General features: G+C 41.9%; 1 protein-coding gene across 1 annotated transcript in view; it reads left to right on the top strand.

Moving 5' to 3' along the window:
• Positions 1-27,172, top strand: part of tnr (tenascin R (restrictin, janusin)) — a 98,384-nt gene that overhangs the window by 14,267 nt on the left and 56,945 nt on the right. Inside the window, exon 3 of the mRNA XM_088429548.1 lies at positions 24,342-24,387. The gene's annotated coding sequence lies outside the window, so the exon portion shown is untranslated. The remainder of the gene's footprint in view (positions 1-24,341; positions 24,388-27,172) is intronic.

Genomic DNA, 27,172 nt, shown 5'->3' with positions numbered 1-27,172 from the left:
GATTGGCTAAATTGAAAGTAGGGGTTCAGCTATTGGGTTTCTTTTTTTGTTTACGGATATCGTACAGAATATCAAGTATGCAAATAAGGGTAAAAATATATACTTTGCTTGCAATGGAACAAAAAAGATCAGCTTGAATAAAAACAAACATGCAATTGTTGTGTGTTATATATATATATATATATATGTGTGTGTGTACAGTATATGTATAGAGTCTTTCCAGTAATTTCAGGTTGTCTTGCTGAATCGTCCCAAAATGTGTTGAGCCCCGCCTGAACGTATCTCGTTTGGAACAGTCAGTGGAGCTGAAAAAATCTGGAAGCGTGCGTACTTGAGACACAGCTGATCAGACAGGACACAACAAGAATCAGAGCGGGACGAATCAATAGAGTGAGAAAATGTACACGCTGAAGAAAATGTTCGGCGACGAGCAGGTATACGTCCAGGCGGCGTAAATGTCAAGGCCCGAGCAAAGACGCCGGGGCGGCGGAGAAGAAGGGACTCTTGCTGACCCCGGTTGGTCCCCTGTTGATAGCGTTGCCGTGGAAACGGGTGTCAGAGCCCAAATGAAGGCCAGCGTAGGTCGCAAACGACGGATGTCGCATGAGAAGAGGGGCAGAGTCGGCGCAAAGGCCACCGAGCGGGTCGCTTGTCATTAGTCAGCATGCTTCTGAGCACGGTGGAGTTCTGATGATGTTGAGGCGCTCTGTTTCCTTCTTTTTTGTTTTTTTCCCTTGTATCGCTTCGCTATAGGTTGCTGGACATATTTCACAGCCAGCGCTTCTCAATTAGAATTAGCAAAGCCCCCCCGAGGAAAGAGAAAACCTTTCACACCCCCCACATGCCTCCAACAATGAATACGATTATTATCTATAAAAAATGTATAAGTATCCTCAAAGCTGTATCCTATTTAACATTACCAAAAGAAAAAAGCCATATAAATCAACTTTTAATCATCCAAGTTTTTGCATGTTTTTGCAGTTTATACATGTATCTTGATTTGAAGGTTAAATTCTGTCTTTTTCTATGTTATCGTCTCGTATAGGATGCGCCAACAGTTTGGCCATCATACAAAACACAATAAACCTCTGTCAATTCTTCACATTTTCGGATCCGTAACTTATATATTTGTTGCGGGTTAAGTGTGCTTCAAATTTCTTACATTGTGAGCGGTCAGTGAACGCAGCACCAGGGCAACATGGAATGCGCTCCAAGAAGTTGTTTTTCCTTTTCTTCGCAACGCAGCTCGAGTTCGTTTTACCACAAATACCCGAACTTGCGAACCATCCGCGTGCCACCAACTTTATGACTGTGTGTATATGCCAAAAGACCGCAATTAATAAACGAGTCAAATGGAATACTTTTCCATCTTCTCTATTCGGTGTACTCTTCATTAACTAACTGGAGACGTCATAACTTTGACATGATCCTCTTGGTCCTAGTAATATTCCAGCGTGTGAGCAAGGATGGACTTGGATGTTGATTCAGTCCGCTCGCTTCTTTTATTGAAAACAGTGTCAAAACAACAACAGGAAAAAAATTCCACAAATGGGTCACAAAGAATGGGATTGAGGATCCCCCGACGGTTGTTGCCTCCATCACGTCCCGTTCAAGCGTGAACAGTTTAAAGGTCTTTGTGGACGGTGTCGGATTTGAACTGTCGTGGTCCGGGCTTATCCTCGCCATCTGCAAAGCCAGCAGCAACCACTTGTGCCTTGGACGCCGACAATAGTACGGGACCCAAATCACACAAATGGAAATGGGGATCCGTTGCCAATATGGCGGCCAAACCATGTGAACAAATCAGCCGTTGCCAAGTTAGCTCGAGAACACCAACAGCTTTCTCCAGTCCCGCTCGCTCGCTCGCTCGCTCGCTCGCCTTGTCTGTTCACAGGTGGCGAGATGGCAGCTGCGAAAGGCCTCTAACGTCTACTGGAGCGTTTAGCGCACTGCAAATCCTTTTTTTTGTTTTTTTAATGCAAACGTTAACCCTAGTAAAGACAAAACATTTCACACCCTCCCACTCGCCACGGTAGTGATAAATAGCAGCATTATCCATCAAAAATGTCTAAAATTAAAAATTGTATAAGTATGCCTAAATTTGTATCCTTTCAAACATCACACATTTTCAAAAATTGTTAATTTTTTCAGGATTTATATCAGTTTCGTGTTAGTTTGAAACTGAACAAAAACAAAACAAAACTTAGTGCTTTACAGTGCTGGAAAAAAAAATACAAACATTTTTGACCAACTGAACTGTTTGATCCTGAAAGAAAATAATCATGTCAATAAATAACGATAAATGTTAATTTTTCTGGAACATTAACACAGTAGCACCAATACCGTCAACATTGTAACCAGAACAAAAAGGTATAAAAAATTGTGCTGATTTTTTTTCCCTTCAGTCACATGAAGCATTCATGTGATTTGGCAAAAAAATGTTGTTGACAGCAATTTCAAAAGTTTTTAACTCCTAAATCACATTCATGATTATTGTAATTTAAAGGAAAAAAACAATGTTGATAGAAATGTCAAAATGGAAAACTTTGACAACGAGCGCACCGCCGCACCACCTGGTGGCATGGATGCGCAATTACATTTTACACGGCAAAAGCAAAGCCATGGTACGCCGCCCCTCCCGTCACTATTTAAGTAGGACTGTGTTAGCGCAAGGCGGGAGACCCAATTTAGGTCGCCCGCCGTCGTAAAAGCGGACGGCGGCGGCGGCGGCGGTCACTTCTTCACTGCAGTGACACGGAGGAAATTTGCTGCGCTACAAAACGTGCACTTTGACTTTGGGATGACAGATGGGCCACGTTTGTCACAGGACGGGCTCGGGAAACAACAGCCGAGTTACAATTTCAAGATATATGAGATTTTCGGGGGATGCCTCATTAAATTTGGAGTGTGGTGCGCGCGTAACTTTTTCGTGTGCCCCCTCCCAGCTTTATGAAGGTGCTCAGCTGGCAATACTCGTATATTTATGCCAGACGTTTTATGACATAAAAAAAAAAAAGGGTTGGTTGAAAATGAGCTCCGCTCGCTATCTGCCTTGTCGGGATGACATTTTTGGAGACGGTGTCACCTGGCTGTGAAAAATTGTTCCTCTCCGAGCTGCGTGGTCTCGTTCAAGCGGCTAAATCATTTCGCCTGAGCGGCGCCGTTTTGTCAGCTCGCCTCGGGGTGTCGGGCGCCACAAAACTAAGGCGCGTGAAACTCTCGATGGTCCGGCTAATATTTTAGCCTGAAGCAGAGTTGACGCTCATGTGCGGTCCGTTGGAAATGTGAGCCCCCCCCGGGCACTTGAGAGGGTAAGCCGGCTAGCGTTTCGAGCGGATGGCGTCAGATGGTACAAGTCGCAGGTGAAAGATGCCGGTGGAAAGATCAGCCCTTCTCAAACGGTCCGTGAAAGCGTTTCAGGGCTTCGATTTTTAACAGAGCTTCTCCAGCTATCAGCAAATCACATTTCATGCCATGAATGGAAGCCCGTTCCTTTCAAAGTAAAAGCGCTGATGTCGGTAGTTCAAAATTTCGTTGCCACACGAGCGCTACAGTTGAACGTTTGGTGACCTTGAACGAACCCCGAAACGGTCAAAAGGGCCCCGATCTTGATGGGCTCAGGCCGGCTTTTTTTGCTTTTTTTTGATGCGACGGCAATATAAGTTGGTGCTTTTATTTTGAAGTTGGCCTCCGCAACGTGTGAGGTGATATTGTTGCGTCTTGGTAGGTTGGTTGTATGACGTCACATCTGTTGCACGTTCCAAATAAAACGTGTATTTGCTCGTGCAACAAGACCAAATATTTCCCATCATGATTTCAACCACTTTATCTGATATCAACATGAACTTGTCATGTCATCTGCTGCAATTATTATGCCCACGATGCTTCCTCTGGGCTACTTATTGTTGTGCGCCTGGATAAGCAGCAGCAGCAAAAAAAAAAAAAAAGAAAGAGCCAGTGAAATTCAATGAGTTCACTGAAGGGATTTAAAACAAGTTCCAAGTGCTGAAGTTGGCTTTTGAAATGCTGCACACGGCCTTCCCATCTGTCAGGACGAGCAGCCATTCAAGCGCAAAGTCAGGCGGCTTAACTTCTAAATGCAGTCCGGTTTACTTGTGGAAATGAAGACGGGATATCGCCGCGTCCGAAACGACCAACGTGACGGACGGCTGCGGCCTGCGAGCACATGACGCCTGCCTAGCTTGCTTTAAGCTTTGGCCTTTAAGAAAAATATATCAGAACATTAACCCCTGGGGGGATTTTTCACTAAGCTGGCCTTATTATCACCCAACTCGGGCTGATTTTGAAAGGTTCGGAACATGGTCAATATAGGTTGACTGAAAACCCCTCAAAATGTCCCGTGCCCTGAAATATGCAGATATCACGTTATGCGTTGCATGACATAAAAGGCTTCCCTGCATCCTATAGTTTTGTGTCAAGAACAAGTCTCACAATGTATAGCAAGAACTTTGCATTATGAGAGCCAGGCTAAGCCACTCAATGAAGTTATTGAAAGGCTTGCAAATGTCTCAAGTTGGCCATTAGCGCCCCCTGGTGGTTTGGGGCTTTCAAGACAAAAATGTTTATTGCACCCTGTTCGCAAGTTGCCATTGAAGGGAATCATGCAAAAATTGGGGGAAATGCATGATAAAACATGGGCTTTTCAACATTTCCAAAATTCACAATGTTCCCAATTTTGAATGGCAGTAAATGAGCCCGACATGGGCTAACTTTGACACCTATAGGGTGTACCTCTCCACCTCCTTTTTAGAAGGGACAGCATATTAAAAGTAGTCATGTATTGGCAATCTATGCAATATCTTAGCCTCCTAGTGTCATTATTTTTTTTTGTATGCTTTTCCACTTACATATCACTCATCCAAAACATCGAAAAGCCCAAGTTGGTCCAAATTTCCCCCAGGAGTTAAATGGGAAAATGCTATACGTTTGGAGTACACTCTCCCATGAATTTATGAAGCTTGGTAATTAAACTGCTCCCGATTTCCATATGTAATGCATTTGACAAATGTGCAACCGGGCAGAAAATGAGCTCATTCACCCAAGCGGGTTTGGGATTTTGCTTAGCTACCGTTGCTTTCTTTCCGTACCGGCCAGCTTCTTTGATGCTGCCAAGCGGCTGAATGTTCAGTACCGCGCCGGGCAGAATGGCACGGACGCGCTCGGGCCAAATGAGACTTTTCAGCCGCGGCCAAAAGCCAGCGTTGTCATAAAGTCGCTCGCTCTGATCCATGAAGGAGAACCGCTAGCGCGCAGGCGGGCGAAGCGGCGCGGGCCTGCTAACATGTCTTCATTTTCTCAAATATGTGTCAAATATGTGTCGATTTTTGCTTTGCGCACCGGCACGCTCCCAATTCCCATGAGTAGCAATTGAAAAATATAGAAAAAAAAAAAAAAAGGAAAACAACAATGGAAGTTTTCTATGATCTTTGTATCGACTTTTTCATAAAATACATAGCGCATTTTGTGCACCATAAGGTGCACCTGTTTTTACTCAACAAAACAGCATAGTTGAAGGTTTTTGGTTGCAATTTGATTTTACAAAAAAACAACAAAAAACTACCAAATGTAATATCAACAGCGGCCAGAGGCGGCGCCAAAAAAACAAAAATCAAGCCAAGCAAAGCACAAATGAACGAACCGTTAAAGGATAAAGTAAATCAGTTCGAAGCGTCATTATTTCGGACCGGCGGTTGGGGACCTCCGGTTTGCGCTAACGTCTCCCACCTCGCTTGCTACCCAAGCCCCGCCTCTTGACTGTGACTGTGAATAACCAGCGGAGCTTTTCGCCGACCACCCAGGCTTCCAATGCGCGCTTCCGTGTATACACGTCCTCGCCCTGGCGCACGCCGGGACCAGATGCTTGTGTTGAACAACTCTGGATGCTGGTTTTGGCTGGCCTTTTGTTCTGCCACTTGCTTTCGCTGCGCCAGTACACCAGCATAGCAACATGTATTAGAATCATTCTGGTGGGGGGAAAAAAAAAATGTTTTTTTTTCTTTTTTTTTGTAGCAGCTTGATCGAAGGTCACTTGGAAAGTTTGTAAGGATGTAGCTGTGGGAACTTGGCTTTGACAACTGTGCTTCCACTTTTGTGTTTTTTGTGTTGCCACAGTTTTTAATCGTCAGCATCGGGCGGAATCCTTGCAACTTGAAAATGAACACTTTTTGGCAAATACCGTAATTCACCAAATAATACGCATCCTTCATTTTGAGGTCGAATTTTCTATGTTTGCATGTATAAGACGCAACAACACTTTGGCAACAATATCAAAAGTATAGAAAAACATTTTGTGCTCATATCCATAAAATATTCATTTGTTGTGCGTAAAGTTGTGTGTGTCAAATTTCCCACATTGTGAGCGGCCAGTGAACGCCTCGCCAGTGTAACGCGCTCCAAGCAGTTGTTTTTCCTTTTCCTCACGATGCAGTTCAAGTTCATTTGACCACAAAAATAGCACCCATGCAGCTGTCAATCTTTGCCTTATGTGGCTGACTGATCAATCGTCCTTGAATGGAGTCCAATGAAACAAAATCTAATCTTCAAGGCATGCTTTTGGCCTTCGTTTTTGGAAAAGAAAAGTGTGTCTTATATTTGCTAATTACCGTCATTGAGAAAAAAAAAACAAATCTAGTGTGACGTAATGCCCGACAGGCGGAGTTTTACACTTGATGATTGGCTAATCAGCGGATGACATTTTACTCCTCATCCTGAGGTAATAAGTGGAATTTTCAGCCGATATGCCGTCAGAGGCGCGTTTTGAATTCTACGTTGAAGCTCCGTGGCTTGCCCGTGGATCGGTGGCCGGCGCCGCACAGCTGATTAGAAATTCCCGTAATGCATCAGATTGTGCTTTAATGCCTTTCCCACGTTTGAATTATGACTCTGCCATAAAGCGCTGCCATATTTTACTTTTTGTGGCACGGAAATAAATCTTTAGCGTTTGCAAAATAAATCTCTAATCCTCACTGAATAATGGCCGCCATCACTTAAGGGCAGCGATAAGACTCGCAAATATAAAAAGTCCAATTTCATATAGCTCACATATATTCTTTTTTTCTTTTCTTTTTTTTTCTTTTTTTTTCCTCTAAGAGGCATCATTATTCTGGAGGTCACAGTAAGCCATCTCATTAATTTATATAACTGAAACAGTAAATCAGAATTGTAGATATGCAAATATACCGCAATGTTTTTATGTAAAATCTTGTTAATTTAGAGATGGAAATATGCAACATGAACGACCCACAGGATTTTCCTTGCATACATCAAGAGTTTATTCCTCGCTATTTATGCATGAATATTCAGACCCACGGGCTAGTCAGACGTATATGGTTTCGGAGCGTAAAAGTCTAATTGGGAGTAATATATCGCATGTTGAAAGCTGTCATAATATATGATGACTCTTGTGCATTTTAAAACATTTCAATCCGAGTCAATCATTTGGAAGGAGCAAATAGAAAATGGATGGGTGCATGCTTTTGCATATATATATATATATATATATATATATATATATATATATATATATATATATATATATATATATATATATATATATATATATATATTCCATTGGGAATGAAAATTTGGGCATTATGGGAACATTTTTGAATGTATGAAATATTGGAACGTAGGGAATGATCCCCAAGGTGAATAAGCTAAATGTTGTGAAAGCGACGTGGGAAAGCTTTAATTCTAAATGAAGTCAAAGGACCATTTTGGGGTGTAAAATGGAGAATTGTGGGAAAATGGTCAGCTTTTGGAATCCCAAAAATGGAAGCTTGAGTTGAAATGCGCCGAAAAATCGGCAGAATAAAAAATAATAATCAAGGAAATGGCGAAGAAGAATAAAATATATGCTATGCCTTAACTCAATAAAGAGAATAGAGTGCAATCGTAGATATTTTCCGTGTTGTCGTTTTGTGGTTCGACGCGTTTGCAGCTGTCCCCGAGTCTGTTTTTCCGGCTTTTCCGAGCGGTGTGCCACACATTTGTCATACGTTTAGCGACGACGGCGGTGCGACGCATATGCAAATTTGGACTTTTGCGGTTTCTCCTCCGCCATCGTTACTTTGGGGGGTTGAAATCCCCGGCCTATTTCCTGACTCGACACTTTTCCAGCGCGCCTGCCCCTCCGTGATGAATTACAAGGTGGCCATAAAGAAAAAAGGCCAGTTGTTGACACTCCGCGATCCGACTGGCCCGGGCGCCGCCGCTAGGCCGGCCCTTCATTCATCAGCCGCGGCCGCCGTCGCGCTCGCCGGGCAAGGGCAATTCCGATGAACATAATGGAGCCGCCGGAACGGATGCCGTTTTTCTCAGCGCTCTCAATAACGCCGTCGTTTGCGGTCGCGGCCTCCCGGGCTCGCCTCCTTAATTCACCCAAGGACTTGTTTTGTTCCAAATCCGACAACGCGCAGCGGACGCTTTTGACATTGACGAGTCATTGATCTGCAGCGGTGCGGGCTTGCGGATAATTCCTGGCGCTGGACCGGAATGCTCAACCGGGCGGAATCTGGAGCCGGATCCCTCTATTATCATTCGCTCCGTGGTCGGGCTCACTGGCCCTATAGAAAAGTCCGTGATCGCTAGCTCGTATTTGTAAACTAGTCACAGTGAGGCGTGGACTCCCCGCGCCTTTGGAAGAGCTCGTCCGCCTCCTTGCGAATTTTGGATTTGCGATTGCCGGCTTTCGTTTGACAAGCGTTTCGAAGCCGTTGATCCACCTCTGGATCGCTTCTTCGTTGGGATGGGACCAGACCAAATGGCCGAGTCCACCGCAGCCAGATGCGGAGAGATTTTTGCACAAAGTCATGTCGAATATACAATTCGCACTTTTCAAAGTCTTTTCTTTTTCCCGAGCAAACCGCAAAATAGAAGTACCTGAAATTACGTTTCAAAGTGCTTAAATGAAACACTTGTTTGATGACTTAAGTAATCCATTCACACTTCAGTACATTGAATAATTGATTCATTTAGGACTTACGTTCAAAGGTAACCGATTACTTTAGTACTCGATTGTCTAAAGGAATTAAGTTACCTCATCACTAACAATCAATGACTTTCAATTTTTTATTTATCTCTCTCATCCATTTTCAGACCTTCCTTTGAGCAAACACTTGAAAAAAATAAAATGAGTAGTACTCAAAAATAATAATAGGCTCTAATAATAGTGAAAAAAAATATATGGCAACGTTCTTTTTGAGTATGTTGGAATCATAGCGTTTCCAGCTAACTGTGTTCACCAAGCAATTGACAAAACACCTTGAGCGATGAGAGGCGGCCCCGGAACTGAAAAGTCCACTTGGCGGTTGAAGGCCGGCCGGGACAAATGGACGTGCCTCGAGATCATTTGTCCTTTTGTAGACGGACAGAGAAAAAGAGCCAGCCAGACGGAGAAAGTGACAAACATTCGCAGGTACGAAGCGCCCGGCCAAGGTCTCTATCCACCAGCGGCCGCGTTGTCCATCTTTCAAGCTGTGACCTTTCGCCGGAGCTTGCGGATTTATCCGCTCCATCAATTCCGCGTACGCTTCTTTGGGCGTCGTTGAAAATGTCGCGAACAAATGGACATCGCTTCCATTTAGCCACCTCAAAATCGGACCCGTTGTTTGACTAATGACTGTCGCTGGGACATTTTCGACTTTGGCTAAGTCATAAGCAAGCTAATGCTGTGGTTGGACCTGCTCAATTTTGCTCTCGTCATCAGTCACTCATTCAATGCCAGGACGTATTTTCTTGTTTTTTAAGAGTGCAGACATTCAATCCCAGATACTTAAGTACAGTGGTATCTTACGAACGCCTCGTTACGAAAAATTCAGCTTAGAAACCGCCTCTGCGGAAAAACGTCTTTCGTAACCAGAGAAAATTCAACCTACAAAAGGCCACATTCTTGAGATGCGAGACACCGACGCTGGTGCCAACATGACTGTAATGTCATTCGCTATCACATCCCGCAATTGTTAGTTTGTGAAGCATTTTTATCATTTATGAATATGCCAGCTTGCCCACAAACAAGACTATAGTTTTTTTGTACCATGTGGTCTTCCACTTGTCATCTTTACTCATTTCATCCACACTTCCCACCAACAATTTACACCGCACAACTAACAAACATCAAATTGACAATATCTACAGCTAACATTGTACATATTCACATGAAAACACACATTTAACATACCACTTTGGGCATTGTTAGCACGTCCTTAGCACCTTAGCAATGGCATCACACAGGAAGCATTTCGCATGACCCCAAACTAATATATATATATATATATATATATATATATATATATATATATATATATATATATATATATATATATATATATATATATATATATATACACATATATATAATATATATACACATATATATATATATATATATATATATATATATATATATATACATATATATATATATATATATATATATATATATATATACATATATATATATATATATATATATATATATATATATATATATATATATATATATATATATATATATATATATATATATATATATATATATATATATATATATATATATATATATATATATATATATATAGGCTATAACCCCAGGGCTCAAATCATGAGAAAAAAGTTGCAGTTTATAGCTCAAAAAATATGGTAGACTACTGTCACGGCAAATTCCATTTTGCTGGTGATGGAGTTTAAAGAACGGAGTCTCTGTTGTCTTTATGATAGCTAAGCCCTCCATATTTTTTTTCCTTCTATTTTGCCGCTGACGTCTCTATTTAATGGTGACAGAGAGCCAGGGGGAGAAAAGATGGACTGAATGACGTGAATGTAAGATAGCGCACAAGTGAATGTGACAGTCAATTTCATGACTCCGCAAATAATATTTATATCTCCAGGAACCGGCACTGTGAGAAAAATGCAAAAAAAAAAAACTTTTGCAGCATAATATTCAGTTTTATTCCCTTTTTCATACTTCCAGTTAATTTAGTCTAAAAGAGCATGGAAAATCTACTGATTTTTCTTTTCTTTTTTTGCTCCCTGTTAAACGTTCCATCTTTTTTTTTTCTTCAACCTGCCATTGTCTGCCTTTTTTTCTTATTTTAATCTTCCTCCACGCATGCTAATTTGCCGAGTCCCTTTTTGGTGGCTTTTCTCTCTGGCATGGTCTTCCCCCTTAATTGTACCTCACTGCAGAGTACACTTTCTTTGCCATTTCATCTTTTACATAATACGAGCCGGGCGCCGTTCATTTTTGCTTCTTCGGTTCACCTTAGATGGCGTCCCTTCCAGCTGGCTTACGTCATGTCTCCTCCCGCTCTCTCCTTTCTTCACCTCACACAAAGAAATCATTGCGGCCACTCTTTATCTCCAGGGACATGCGGAAAATTGACTGGATGGCTTCCCCATCATTAAAACATCATCATTTGGCGCTCTCCGTCAATATTGTGTCCTCTAATTGGGGCTTGTTTATGTCGTCCATTTTTCGGAGCGCTACAGTGCTACTTTTCTATCCTGTTATAGATGATGGGACATTTTGTGGAAAGCTCCACCTTTTTCAAGGAGACACTTGCTGCATGCTTGTCGAGTCTGGATGTTCTCAAAAGGGGGTGCATGAAGACAAATAGGGCGGTGTGAGATTTTAAGCTAGGTTTGAGCAAATCTAATTCAATGCCTTAACGGGAACGGTTACACTTTCAAATTAAGAGCTAATGAATTGGAGCATGAGGGAAGGTTTCACTGAATTGTGTTATTCTTTTGCAAAATGCTTTATGCCTTAGTTTTGTTGAGTTTTACACAGAGGGACATTGTCGTTTCTGATGCAATTTTCCAGTGGACGATTCACAGTTCAGTGAAAGATAAAAGGGTCGCAATATTTACCGTAATTCCCCAAATATAGGAAAATCCCAGAATTTGAACCTAAAATGTATGTTTGCATCCTTTACACACATGCCTCCTTTATTTTGGGAGTTATGGTATTTCCTTTTTGTTTACATGATCAAAAGCGGTGAAAAAAATGTGGTAAATGCACTGTGGCTAAGCAGTCCCGTTTTTAGCAAGCGCCAACGGCGGCAAATAGTCGCGCGCGTCCCGGCACAAGCGCTGGACGGAACGGGAAAGGCCGCCGCGCCCTTTGCTCCCCAGCACGCCCAAAGGTCAGCTCAATAATTCTCCCTTTCTCCAGACGGCCATTCATCATGGGCTCGTACATCTGTCATCATAGGGAGCTAATGAGATATACATAGATCATTTCTTGAAGGACGACCTCCTTGAGGCCCTCATCGATCTTGACTCGCTCTCGCAGGATCCACGGGGGACGTGGCCATGTCTCGCCGCGCTCCGCTACAGTATGTCCTCTGCTCACATGCTCGGGGTGTCCTCCCGAGTCGGTACCCAAGGATGGATCAAAAGCAAAACGCCAAACAAAAGCGGCCATCTCAGGTGTCGTCCTTCAGCCAGAAAGTGAACTTCAAGTCCTGTTTGTTTATGATCTAATGAAGAAAAAGCTTCCCGTGCCGCTGTAAAAATTCAACCTTGTGTCTGCCAGCCACGGGCTGTCCAACAAACCCATTCTGATAAATGTCTATCCGGGTGGCGGGATATAAATCAGCCGAGGCGCTCTTGTTTTTGAGGCTTTTTACAAAGCTTCTAAACGGTTTGCTTTTTGGAGGCATAAGATTGATCCCTCAGCCGCATCAACCCAGTACAGTGGACCCCCGCTATACGAAATTAACCCGTTTTCGGGGTTGCGATCGTAAGGCGAAATCGTCGTTTGGCGGCCAATAGAAAGCTCATTAGCTAATGCGTATCAAACCCCAAGTAAAAACATGTTAAAAATTGCTATATATATATAATATACGTGCATACAATTAAATAAGATCATAAATTAAACATATAAAGAAAAAAATAGAAATTTTATTCACCTTTGAGTGACGATGACTTGACTGAGCTTGTTTTCAATAGGAGAAGCAAACAGGCCGAACCACCGTCCGAGGCCAACCAGAAATATTACGAAAGCCAAGAGGTCGGATGCCTCCAGCTGATTCAGGCAAAGTATGGAGCTGTGTGTACGGGTCACAATCTTAAACTTTAAGCACGGACGCTGCCCGATTCCGGGTATTTTTGCCAAAATAAATCGGTAAACAGAATTTTATCAAAGTTTGTTGTCATGCTCTCGTCTCGGGCACTTTGCAGCAATCCGTACAGCTTTACTTCAGTGATTAATCGGCCCTTCAAGATTCAAGCAAATACGATATAGTATGTGGAAAATTGTCTCCGGCTTCGACTTAAAAACCATCCCGCTTTGATCTGTCGACATGTCAATCAATAAATCAAGGCAGGCCGGCAACGCGCGTCCGCTTTACCGATGAGGAAAAAGCGGGGCGGGCGTTGGTCAATGCAAACACTTTGGACCGCTTCCACGCACGTGGCGTGCGGGTAGCGTCGCGCTCGATAAAAGTGATTGCCTGACACCAGGAAAGGTGACAAATGGCCCGCTTGCTAGTGAAAATATGAACGCCATTAAATACCGTCACAACCGTCACACTCAGCACCGTGATTGATGACAAAAATATTCAGATGATGTTGACTTTTTCCTCCACGGGCGCAGCTTGAATTGGAATAGTAGATGTCATTCTCACTTTCAAGTCACAATTATCACGTGCTTCTCAAGTTTGATGAATGCTCATGAGAATTTTTAGCGATTTTCTAAAATCGGAGTTGAAAACGGCGACCCTGACTTTAAAAGTCTGAATTTTCACTTTAAAGTCGGAATCTCGAAAAAGTCTAATCAACAAGTCAGAATTTTCACTTTAAAGAAAGAATTTTGACACTGAAGATGCCTGAAAATAGCCTGAATTTGGAGAATAAAGTCTGATTTTTGACTTTACAGCCAGAATTCAGAATTTTGAACTAGACACTAAAATGCACAATAAATATATCAAAAGGCCAAATCTTTAGCATATCGGCGCCTTTGTCCGCCGACCAATAGCAGACCAGCATCTTTGTGATGTATGCAGTGATGCATATATTGACGTATGAGCGTGGTGTGAATATACAAGGGGACGAAAAAGCTTTGCCTCATAACATGAAAAAAATGTAAGCTAGGGACGCCCCAAACTCGGGGTTCCACTGTGTTTGTGTGAATATATATATATATATATATATATATATATATATATATATATATATATATATATATATATATATATATATATATATGTATGTATGTATGTATGTATGTATGTATGTATGTATGTATGTATGTATGTATGTATGTATGTATGTATGTATGTATGTATGTATGTATGTATGTATGTATGTGTGTGTGTGTGTGTATATGGCACTGAATGGGTTAGTAATAACTAAAGTTGACATGATATCTCATCGCGATACGAAATAAAGAAGCGGTTGAAGCTGGTGCTCAGTTTTGATCAATATGTGACTTGTCAGGCATGGAATGAATGAAGTGCAGCCCCCCGCGGCTGTCAAACTGCAAATGCGGAGCAAAGTCATTTGCGCGATGCCTCTCTCCCTTGTTTTATTTAGCCATTTATATTCGGCGCCGCGCGTCGTGTAATCATATTAAACATGGACACGTTTGAAAAGCGGCGCGTAATTACTAAAGATGAAAAGTGGACGTTTGCATCCGATCTTCCGTCCTTGCCACCTTCCTTGTTTTGTTTTTTTTACGGAAGCTCCACTTACACGAATAATTGAAATAATGTGAAATTGGAATGGTATCAATCAGATAAACAGGGAGTAGGACTAGGATATAAAACTGTACTTACAGTAATTAATTTGTATTAATCCTTTCTCGACGTTGTGTTTATTTCGATGAAATTTGTGTTTACATGTCCAATAAAACGACCAAATCAAACACATATTAACCGCACAAAATGCATATAATAAAATCTGGTCGGCTTTAAAAGGTCCAAACATTTTCAAATCTTATCTCATAAAAAAAGTCTGGCATGGTATATGACCAAAAAAAAAGAAAAAAACAGGCTGTAGCTGTGCGTTATCGCTGTTATCAGGTCCATGTAATGAAAGTATTGACTGTAGCTTGATGGTATTTGTTAGCATGTTAGCTGTCCGTCGATCCCCAAGGAAAACAATAAGAAGGAAAAAAAGAAAAACAAAGAAAAGAGGCTGGCGGTGCATTGCCAAGCCGTGCCCAACATAAAGCTGTCGCCGCGACCTTCACTTACCCCGAGTATTGATGGCCCAATCATATGGCGAATATGAATTAGTACCTTCGGGGATTTCTTCAAAGCGGGCATCATTTTTGGATACGTCAAAAGGAAAAGGTGTAAATCGTGCGGCGCCTTTATGACATTGCCGGCCGAGTTGAGGAAGATGGAGTTTAGCATCACTCCTCCGAAATAGAACAACTTCATCCGCCTAAATATCGGCTTAATTACGCTGACCTTTTCTCGTGTGGCACTTTGCCAGCATTTAGCGTAGCCTCCATGCAGGATCAAATCTTGGCATATCAGACAAGGACTGTGTGCAAATGTTAAAAAAAAAAAAAAAAAAAAAACTGCGGCTGAAAAATGAGCCTGATAATAAAAGTTTCTCTCCTGTTTGTTTACATCAGCACGTCTTATTGCAGTCTGCTTTGTAAAAGAAAACAAAAACACTGGGACATCTCGTCTCAAGGGATTTGTCTCTGGTCCCGTCCCCGATGAATAATATTGGCGACTTCTGTGTCCTGTGTTCCAAAAACACGGCGGTTGAACGTTCAACTCTTTGGCCAACTGCTTGTCTTCTTCCAAAGTCGTGCGACGTGTCAAACTGGAGGCCGGCGCAGGACATTTCAACGTCCATGAGAGAATCTCTTGTGTCCTCATGAAGCATACTGAAGACATTAAAAACACAAAAAAAGCGCCTTTCATGGAGCTATCTGTTCATTGCGGCGGGAAAGCACAAGACAAACACTGCCGGTGGCCTCGCTCGCTCGCTCTCTCGCTCTCTCGCTCTCTCGCTCTCTCGCTCGCTCGCTCTCTCGCTCTCCATTTTGTCCGGCTCTCTATTCACCATCTTTTGCTCTTTCCACTATAAATAGACGTCAGTGTCCATTACTGTTTGTAGCTTCCAAAAAGACTCGGTTGTACATTTCCAAGCTCTTTGTGCACACCACTGCGCCTGCTTTATAATACATTCTTTCAGCTTCCTTTTAGTCGCTGCACAAATGTTGCCATAGAAAAATGGCATCTATTTTTTTGCAGAGTTTTCTGCCTGGTGCAAATGAGCAGCCGCATATACCGTCCTTTTCGGATTATGGGACACACGGGGTCATAAATCACACCAAATGGAGCTGAAAATGACATTTTTGCTATGTATTCCGGCACCAACTGCTTCCTTCCTGCTTTCCTTCCCTCCTTCCTTCGCTCTTCTTTCTATTTCGTGTTAGCTAGAGAGCTAGCTATGTAGCTCGATTTCTGTCTTCCTAGCTATCTAGCGTTCTTTCTCCTCTTCGTTTCGTTCGTTTTCTTTCAAGCGGTCTTCTAGCTAGGTAGCTAGCCACTAAGCTAGCCTCCCTTCTTGCTTTCCTTCTATTTTCCTTCTTTGTTGCTATCTAGCAAGCTATCTAACTCGCGTTCTTCCTTTCTTTCAACCTGAAGTCCGTTCTTTCTTTTTCTTTCTGGTTGTCTATTTCATACTAGCTAGATCGCTAGCTATTTAGCTAGTTTTCTGTCTCATGAGCTATTTAGCTAGTTTTCTGTCTTACTAGCTAGCTAGCTAGTTTTCTGTCTTACTAGCTAGCTAGCTTTCTTTCTCTCCTTTGTTTCTTTTTCCTTCTAGGTGTATTCTAGCTAGCTAGCTATTTAGATAGCGTCCCTTCTTCCTTTTGTTCTATTTTCGTTCTTTGTTGCAAACTAGCTTAGCTATCTAACTAGCTTCCTTTCATCCTTCTGTCCTTCCTCTCAGCAATAAGAAATCGATTTTATTTACTCTTTCTATTTCAATTGAGTCAACGGTGGTTTTGACTTGACGTTTAATTTTTTTCGGCGCCAAAAATAATAAAAATGCCATTCAAAACAAAGCAAATCTTTTTTTTTTAGCAACGCACAGAAGGTGTGACAAAATATACCACTTTCCTTTGAGTTTCCTTTTTAACATATTCCTCAAATTCAAATATAACATAAATCAAGCATGGCCGCGTTAAATATGGCACTCAATGCCGCAGTAGAAGTGCATTAGCGAAAATACCAAAACCAAGTCTAGCCTGCCCCTGCTCAGCTCTCAACTGTGACATGAGCTACATTTGGGCACCCAAATAGCTCTCAGGAATGACATGTATGAACTTGTTTGAGCTTTACTTTTTGGAACAGCAGCAGCTCACGCTGTGACTGTCAAAAATCATTGTCCTAAAAGTAACAGAGTTCTATACGCTGCCGGGAACAATTTGCATTCAAGGCACCAAGGCTTTCCAACAGGTTGACTTTTCCAAGGCAAAACATCCTCTCGCCGCTTCCTGACCCGCAAAACAAAAACAGTAAACGTGCGCTCCTACGTGATGAAATAGATGAATATTTCATTGCGTTTCTCACCTGTGTTTGATATTAATGAACTGGCTGCATAATCCGACGCCGCTCGCTTGCTAAGCCGACATATCTGCCCGCCCACCTGTTATGAATATTTATAAAACACGTACGGACTAGTTTAAAAAAAAAAAGGCTCCTTTTAGTCTTTGGCGAGCCGTCTACTAGCTTGTCTGCGTTTCCTCATGCCGCGCCGCTGTCCGCGGTGCTGAACTCTGCAGACGCGCAACCGTATGGAACATGAGCGCATTTCCAGCAAAAAATAGAATCCACATGAGTCATCATTCATTAAAACACAGTACAAATATATATATATATATATATATATATATATATATATATATATATATATATATATATATATATATATATATATATATATATATATATATATATATATATATATATATATATATATATATGAACAGAAAGAGAGTATTTACGAGACCACTAATAATCATAATAATAATACAAGACCACCGGTTTTGTTATGATTGGCTTTATTATCAATTTTATATAACTCTTTTGTATGTACAAACTACCTGTATATATATATAAGATACATATATACACACGCAGTGCATGTTCAAAATATGTTTGAAATAAATCATGAATGAATGAATTTCTAAGTTACATTTTGCATTCCGTCAAGCAGCTATAATGAAAACAGCAAGTGACATAGCTTGTTTAGCTAGAAAAGTCACGTCTCCGCCCGCCTGCCCGCCCGCCCGTCACCTCTCAAGGCCGTCAGACTTGATAATGTAAATCCAATTAACCAAAAATGGGAAATGTACTAAATATGCGTATGTTTGAATTAAAAAGTGATTGGCTGCTGAAAGCTGGAAATGCAAATTTCTTGGCTTCATTTGCTATTCTGTTTGTTTCCATTTTTAATTTTTTTACTCGCTTTTCCTTCCTCATTTGCATCTCTCCAAATCGCTACTTTTTCACTTTGCATGAATTATTATTTGCAACTTTTTTTCCCCGTGGTTCTCACTCTTTCATATCCATCGTCAAATATTTTTTTCGGCCAAGTACTTTTGGATGAGACTAAAAAGACCTAAACTTTGGGATTTTACTCGAGTTGGATTTTACTCAGCAACTCTAAAATTATTGCTCGTGTAAACATCATCTGTTGTATTTGTAGCTCGTCTGCTGTCAAATTCTCAGTTAAAAATAGGTCCCAACGTAAAGGTGTACATTTTGCAAAGTCACTGTAATGCAAATGAAGTTGCTACATGTTCCAATTAATTTGCCCTCGATTTGAAAAGAAAGCTGCTTCAGTCACGGCATTCAAAGCGTGAAATTAGATTTGCACTCGTTAAATCGGTGCTTGGAATCGGTGACTAATCGAGAGTTGAGTACTCATACTGGGATCGGTCTGGAAAAAAAGTATTATCAAACATCTGTTAAATATTGGACACTGTCAATGAATAGTATACATGCATTTTAGGGGTTTGTTCAATTCGAAACATTTCCTTTCAAATGACTGTAATTCGGCAATTGAAGGCAGTTCAAACTGATGAGGAATTCTCGGTTAGCTTACTTGAATTAACGACACTTACTAAGGTTTTTGCCCACAAATGATCCAAAAACTAACATATGAAAACCTGTAAAAAAGAAACCATTTGCAGCATGTCTTAGTCCCCGACTAAACAAGCCCGAATGAAAGCGCGTGACCTCTGACCCTCAGCACAAATAGATGCTATGGAAATGACCCTTTCTGCCATGACGTCATCGTTTGTGGCCCGTTTCCTTTTGGCGCTCTATCAACGGAACGGCTGTGCGCGGCCGTCACGAGAGCCGGGCTCCGTTTGCCGGCCGCCTCCCTTTAATCACGCCCAGGTGGGAGCCATAAAGCCTCTTTATGAGGATGACAAGTTGACACTGCATCCTTGTCATGCTCTGATAATAAGGGCCGGGCCAAAGCCTCGTTCCGAAGACAGGCCGGCTCTCTTGCCGATGCCCAAAGGAAAAAAAAACGGGAGAGGAAGAGCCTTTTATGAGGCCGTCAATGCCATGTTGTTACTGTACGGAGATAGGGGGCGGGCTTTAATAAGGCCGCTGTATTTTTTATTGTTTTGTCAGGATTCGGCACGGTGGGGAGAGAGTGCCGGGATTGTTGCCGACCCAAAATGCAGGGAAGCAGAAAAAAAAATCATCTTTTACCGTATTTCTCCCAGTACAAGTCAATCTTTTTTCTTCATTTTCAAGCTGCGCATTAGGGGGGTCGGCTTATAACTGCATAACTCAAAGCAGATCCATTTTTTTTTCCACACATCTTATTGATATTGGCGGTCATCTCCAATCCAAAAGTGGATGGAGGAATGTTTTCTATGGGAGCTCATTGGCCGTTAGTTATTGAATCCCAATACACAGTATTGTTGTAAAACAAAGTGTATTTATACTGTATTTATTATATCGCACACCTTTTGAAGGCTTTTTAAAAAAAAATGTTCTTGCTGCTCGTTGTCTTCTTCTCTGCCTCAAGATGCTTTTCCTGTCACCAGTAGGAGGAGAATGTGAAGAAACTGAAAAAAAGAAACAGCGGTTGTGATAACAAATAGCTTGGAGCAGTTAATATGATTTTCTTTTTTTTGTTGTTTTCCAACAAAATTGCTGTGGATGAACACCTATTAGAAAGTCATCCATCTTGGCACATTTCCTTCTCGTGGCTGGCCTTCATTGTCCTTTAACGAGTGGCTGGATAGTCCGAGCCAGTCGCGACACATGCCGGCCGCAAAGCAGCTAATCAATGGCGCCAAAGTCAAAGTCCCCCGCGAACGCTGTGAATGAGCCTCATTGATCCGCCTGCACAAACTCTGCATTTCTCACACAATTTATGTCTGACAGGCAAGGGCGACGCCCGCCTGACGACTAGTACCATGTAAAAAAAAACAAAAAAAACCCAAAGACAGCCTTCCGTTCTTTCTTTCTTTCTTTCTTTCTTTCTTTCTTGTTAGCTAGCTCTTAGCCCACATTTCTTCCTTTTTGTTTTCTTTCTTTCTAGCTATTTAGCTAGTCATCTAACTAGCTTCCCTCCCTTCTTCCTTCCTTACAATCTTCTATTTCCTTTCTTTTTATTTCTAGTTGTCTATTACAATCTAGCTAGCTAGCTAGTTTTCTGTTTCTAGCTATCTAGCTTTCTCTCCTTTGTTTTTCTTTTTCCTTCAAGATTTCTTCTAGCTAGACAGCTAGCTAATTAGCTAGTGACCCTTCTATTTTCTTCCTTTGTTGCTAACTAGCTAGCTTCCTTCCTTCCTTCCTTTCTTTCATGTTTTCCCTGTAGATCAGTGCTTCTCATTTATATTTTGCCAAGCCCCCCCTAAGAAACAAAAAACTTTTCACCCCCCACCACTCCACGCGCTGACTATAAAATTATTATATATGAAAATTATGTAAGTGTACTGAAACCTGTATCCTTTTTAATGTTAACAAAAGAAAAAAGCAATATAAATCAACTTTCATCAACTATTCATTCTTTTTGACAGAGTTTATACAGGTTACAGCTTAGTCTAAAACAGAAAAAAAAATAACCGTGCATCAAGTGCCTCAAACCATTCTTATATTATTGCGATTACATTTCAGGTGACAAAAACAAAGCCTTTTCCCTTTTCACCATGCCCCCCCCGGCATCACCTTGCGCCCCACTACTTGAGACGCGCTGCTGTAGATCAATATGCTGCCGAGTCATTGGAACCCGTACCTGTGACCCCCATCATCGCCGTTTCACTCACCCGTCAAATAAAAGGTAGATGGATACAAATCTAGGACGGGTTGCGGGTGACTTTTTGCCAAGTCATCATAAAGTAAGCCTCCATTTGTCCAAGGGTCACTTCCTTTGTGTCACAAGGTTTCCGGCGCCAGTATTTTGTCAGGGACAAGTGGACAGAAGGCGCGCAAGCGCTACAAAAGAAGCTGTTTTAATTAAATCTGGCGGATTTACTCGCCCGGCTAGCTTTAAAGCACGGATGGCTCAAGGCGGCGGGGGCCCAAAGTGGCGGCTGTAAAAATGACTCATGGAAGTCCGGCGTGGAAAAGAGCCCCCCCGGGGTGTCGGGCGGGGGAATTACGGCGCCCGCCCGCCCGCCCGCCCGCTCGCTCGCTCGCTCGGCTCCTCTGTAACGAGGACGAACGGATGAGGGCTTTGTCGCCTGCTGGAAGGTCAGCCGGCGAGGCGACGCGGAAGTGCCGTCGACACCTGCCATGCGCAGGTACTTTTCTTCTGCCAACAGCATTACCTATGAGCTGCTTTTTAAAGGCGCACTCAGGGAAAAAGGAAAAGGTGTCCAACCCAATGCGATAGCTTGATTGGAGAGGCTTAGAATATTCGCTTTCTATTAAAAAAAAAAAAAAAAATGCAGATTTCTCAGCCATTCAAGTCCGTTTGTGGGTTATCACAATAATGACAAATATGATGTAGAGAACAAACAGACCAAGGATTTTCTTCAGGTTAAAATTGGTTAAAATCTGGTGAAAATGGATCTATTTCGCCTCTTTTTTTTGGTTCATATCAAAAAGGATACATTTACTAGTTCCTACGAAGGGCTTTGGGAAAAAAATATTTGAGAAACACTGCTATGAATAATGCTCTAAATAATCAATGATGGTTTAAAAACATCCTTATACTCTTAATATATTATAACATCATAACAATAGCATATCACATATACATGCATGAACATATAAAAACATATGATCATAGTAATCTTGCATACGCAAAGGCTTTGTGCCAGATTCTTTGCCCAGATTTAGACCCTCAAAGCCAGCATCATTTTTCTTTCAAACGGCGAGCCGTCACGGTAACGGCGTGCAATAAATGCAGCGGTTCAAACCGCCGCTTGCGATCATTACATATGATGTTAATATCGCATAGTGGAAGCAAAATCGTTGCAAATTGCGGCCGGCGGTGGAATGTGGAGGTTACCGTGGTCTAAGTTAATGAGGTGAAAAGTCAGTCCGGGCCAACTAAACGCTACGTAATCGCCATGACGTACTCCCCCCACCGTCGGCGCTTGCAATTTTTGCAATTCGGGAGACTGCGCATGCGAATTGTTTCGCGTGTTGTAAACAGAAAAAAAAAAATCACATCGTGATAGCGACAGCTGTGCCCATCCGGATAAAATGAGCGCAAGTCACAAAAAGGGCATCATGCACTTCCCGTTTCAATCATGTGAAGCCTGTCCGATGGTTTTATCGAAAGCGTTGGCGGTAGGAAAGAATAGATTGACTTCAATACTCTCCAAGTAGGCGTCAGTCATGCAAAGTCTCATTTATTGACGAAATGCCCCGTTAGCTCCCCGGCTTGTAACTCACGTTGCCACACCTCACGGACAAATTAATGCAGCGTGTTCAGTACGGGGCACTTTATTTGCTTCCCGCTCAATTATTATGGCGTTATAATTACTTTGTCGCTTAATTACTCGTTGAGGATTCTATCGATAGCGTGTACTTAATTGTTGATTCATCTTGTTTCAAAGCGGTTGAGGCAAAACAAAGTGCCCCGGATTGATGCGCGAGGAATAATATATTTCTTACATATTATATACCAATAGAAGGGGGAGGCATATTGTGAAAAAACACATTTTACAAGGGAGTGAGCAAACGAAGGAGCCGAGACAGCGAAGAGGTTTCTCTTTGAATAAAAGTACGCAAGTTATCACATATTTAATCTTACTGTATTGCAAAGCTTTTAAAGAGAAGGTTTTCTGTGGAACAACGCTGCAAAAAGTGCTGGACCGAATACAAGAAAATATTTTCAAAATGTTTTCTTATTTCGGGCAAAAGAAATCTGCCAATGGGGTAAAAAAATTTCTGATTCAAGATTTTTTTTCTTAATGATTTTAAGAACAATTGGAGACCAGTTGGAAATTCTTCATTTAAGCACGTTGCAAATTAAATTGAAGCAAATATTTCTCAATATAAGGTCAAACCTGAAAAAGTCATTTTTATTTTAAATGGACATAGATGACAAAGGTTGATCAAAGAAATCTTAATAAGAACACGCTAGGTTTAATATCTTGAGTTTTAAATGAGTTAAAAATTCTGTGCAACGGCTGTTTAACTCCGCAAGTAATGTTTAAGGGCTCAAAGTCATTGCATTAATTCATCATGTTAATAATGTAAACAAAGTTAATTCCTCTTTAATTATTTCTTGAATTTTTAATCATTTGATAAGTAATTTGATTGTGAAAAAACGAGAAAAGTGGTCCCATTCTATGGGCTCCCCAAAAAAAAGACCTTTGTGAATTTCGCCTCCCAAAGTTATTAGAAAAATAATGGTGAAAACTGATGAAATGTAGTCCAATAAGCATCCCTGTTAATTAAAATGTGTGTCTCAACAGACAGCGTTAGGGCCAATTAACAGTGAAACAGCACATTGAACATCATGGAAACGATCCATTCATTTTCATTTTTCAGCGGAGCAACCTTGCGCTGTTTATCTCACTCTATTTTCCGTAAATGGTGTCTTATCCAAACAGATGCAGGGATTTTTTTTTTTTTCCCTTCAGTGTGTAGGGAGCATCGCAGGGTCATCTTTACTCAGGCTTTTGTGCACGCGTGATGCATTTTGCTTTTGCTTTCTTATTTCTGGCTCTGGATCTGTTGGTGTGATTTTTACCGGGCGCGTCGCTTTAATGCCTCTCCTAAGTGGAGGCCAAATAAACATGTTGTCCATGATATGCTTGAATTAGTTTTCCTCTTGTGGTCCAAGTGAGCAAAAACTGATGGGCGAAATCGTCTCGACACGTTTCAAGCATCTGCTCTTGTCTTTTGTGTTGACAGGCCAAAGCTGCTAAGGCAAAAGCGCAACAACAAGTCCGCGCTCAAGGTGAGTTTCAATTTCAGATAAACACCTTTCCGCAATGTAATATGTGCACATAAATTACATTTGGCGCATTGGTGATTTAATTTCGGATTAAATATGAGTTTCTAACCTGGAAGTAAAAGGCAGAGGCCTCGCCTCTTACCGTGCAGCTGCCTTGCCTCCTTGGTGATGTGCTCGATGCCGGCGGGTGACAAAAATGCATCCGTTCGTCATCTTGAGCGCCCATCTTCTCGAGGCTCTCGTTTGAATCGGACGGAGACGTCATAATCTCTCGATATTAGCAATATTCCTGCGCGGGAGCGAGGACGGACTCGGGCATTGGTTCGGTCTGCTCGCTTCTTCATATTTGGGCAAAAAACAAGTGTCTTCTATTCGGGGAATGACTTAACATTGACTGGGAACATTTAGGGTGAGGAATCAACATTGGAGCAAAGCTTGACTTTTCCTGTCACGGCCCCTTTAAATGAATTGTATTTTTTCTTTTTGCCTGCATTAATTCACAGTACAAGCCAGAGCTGATATCACTTTTTGTAATAGCTTGCAGCAGTTTGAACTTTTAGCCGCAGGTTGTCGCAATGCTGATTTCACACACACTCACACACTCCTTGAGATTGGGTTACATCTGAGGCCTCCAAAAAAAAAAAAAAAAAAAGTCTAAGGCCCGCGAGGCCTCAGAGGAAGATAAGGGCTTGGTAGTTTTTGGCAAAGGGCACTTTCAGACACTTGGCAATCTTTCCACTCAGTTCTGCACTCCTGCATTTCATATGAAAGAGAAAGAGCGTCACCACTGGCACCGACACTCCCTTTGCCTTTTTGGAGGTAAGCAAGGCTGCGTATCAATGTAACACTGCGTCATGCAACCAAAATCTGTTTACAATTTGAATTCCTGTCAATTTCACACTACCGGAATCCCCTTTATATAAGACACGCTTTTTCCCCCCTAAAGCGAAGGCCGCGTCCTAAATAAATACTGGAATTACGCACCTGGGATTGAATGTCCAAAGTATGTACCGACATCTCGGGGATTGTCTCCGGGATTTAGGATTCAGCGCCAACTATTATCATTAGCATTTAATAACATTCATTTGAAGGGTTTAGGAGCATTTTAGGGGGTTTGGAACCGATTGGGCTATTTCCATGTAAAAAGCGCCTCTAATTATGACAGGTTCACGTTACAGAATCATTTCCCGAACAAATTCATTTTGTCGGTGGCACTACTTACTAAATGTATGGACAACGTACAGATGTATGAATACGTCTTTGGTATCGAATGAGTTCAAATGTCACGAAGTACCGTTTCGCACCCACAGGGGGCACAAGTACCCCGACGAATCCGAGGATAAGGTTTGACATTCTTCCATTCCCTGCAGTTTCAGACTTGCTATTGCGGTTAGCTGCGGAGATTGCCCAGGGCAGACAAGTCGTCAAGGATTAGCAAGGCAGGAACAAAGCCCAGATTGCGCTCAGATCGCTTCGCCTTGCAGCATCTTTTGCTAGGCATCCCATTCTTCTTTGTTGGTTTTTTTTTTTGGTAGTGACGTAACAAAAGAACTACTTCGGGATGTGAGCTCCATTTTGCGATTTGAGGGTCAAACTTTCCAATCCGGTTCTTCCTCGGATGCTCGCTATCAGTCCAGCTTGCCTCATCTTCATGTTGACTTGGTGTGGATTAGTCCATCAATCACACGGCTCTCCTCGTGGATCTGGATGACCGCGGCCAGCTAACGCTTTGCCCCGCGCGTCCCATAAATCTCCAGTATTGCTCCGTCTCAAGATGCGCTCGGCTGTTTGCGTTACCGACGCCATTGCTCCACCGGGTAGTCCGAAACAAGGCTGTAGAACAGAAGTGGTATGTTCTGTCGGTGTTTGTGTTCTGTGGGTTGTTATCGCCCTTTTCTGGTCTTTTCTGTTTTGGACGTTTGTTGGTTTTCTAATTGTCTTTTCGAGTTGTAGGGTTTTGCTCGTGTGTTTTTTGCTTTAGACACTGTTTCTGTTGACGGTGTCTCATCAGTGTGATTGAGTCCACCTGTCTGCATTAGCCTGCTTCCCCCGTATTGGCCAATCAGCTCCTTGTTCCAATTGAGTCCTGTCCAGGTGCTCTTTGCTGTCTCATTAGTTTTGAGTGTATTTAATTTTTGTTCCCCTGGTGTCGGTGTTTCATAAGCGTGATTGCGTCCACCTGTCCGCTTTAACCTGCTTCCCCTGTGTTTGCCAATTATCTCCATGATCCAATTGTGTCCTGTCCAGGTGCTCCTTGTTGTCTCGTCAGTTTTGTTCCCCCGGTGTCAGTGTGATTGCTTCCCCCTGTCCGCGTTAAATGGCAAGAGTGCCATCCGCCTTTTAGCATTTTCTCTCATCATTCAAGGTCAAGAGAATATTTGATGCCGTGTCTATGTGAACAAGTGTATTTTTAGACTAGAATTCTCGTCTATGGAAATGACAGCATTAATATTGCGAGTTCTGGGGACCCGACAGTTTCCAGAGGTAAAAGGAGCAACGGTAATTAATTACTTAAAGACTTGAGGAATTAAAGTTGCAAAGTAATCGACTGGCGTAGTCCTTAATTACCTAAAATATCAGTTATTTTACTACTTTATTCATTTAGTAGCGGCCGATTTTAGACTTCAAAAAGCATTTGAAAAATAATGCATACATTACGACCTGGGATGGAATGTCTGGACCTTGATTTAGACTCGGATTTTTTGGACTCGGACTGGATAAAGGGGGACTTGATTGCGGTCCTAGTCCATGAAAATGAAAGTCATACGGAGACTCGTGCCCTTAGCTC

Source organism: Hippichthys cyanospilos, chromosome 12 (assembly GCF_059441005.1).
Source record: "Hippichthys cyanospilos isolate Australia breed blue-spotted pipefish chromosome 12, RoL_Hcya_1.0, whole genome shotgun sequence".
Lineage (NCBI taxonomy): Eukaryota > Metazoa > Chordata > Actinopteri > Syngnathiformes > Syngnathidae > Hippichthys > Hippichthys cyanospilos.
The sequence above is the reverse complement of the archived record's forward strand: the minus strand, read 5'-3'. Positions and strand labels throughout refer to the sequence as shown.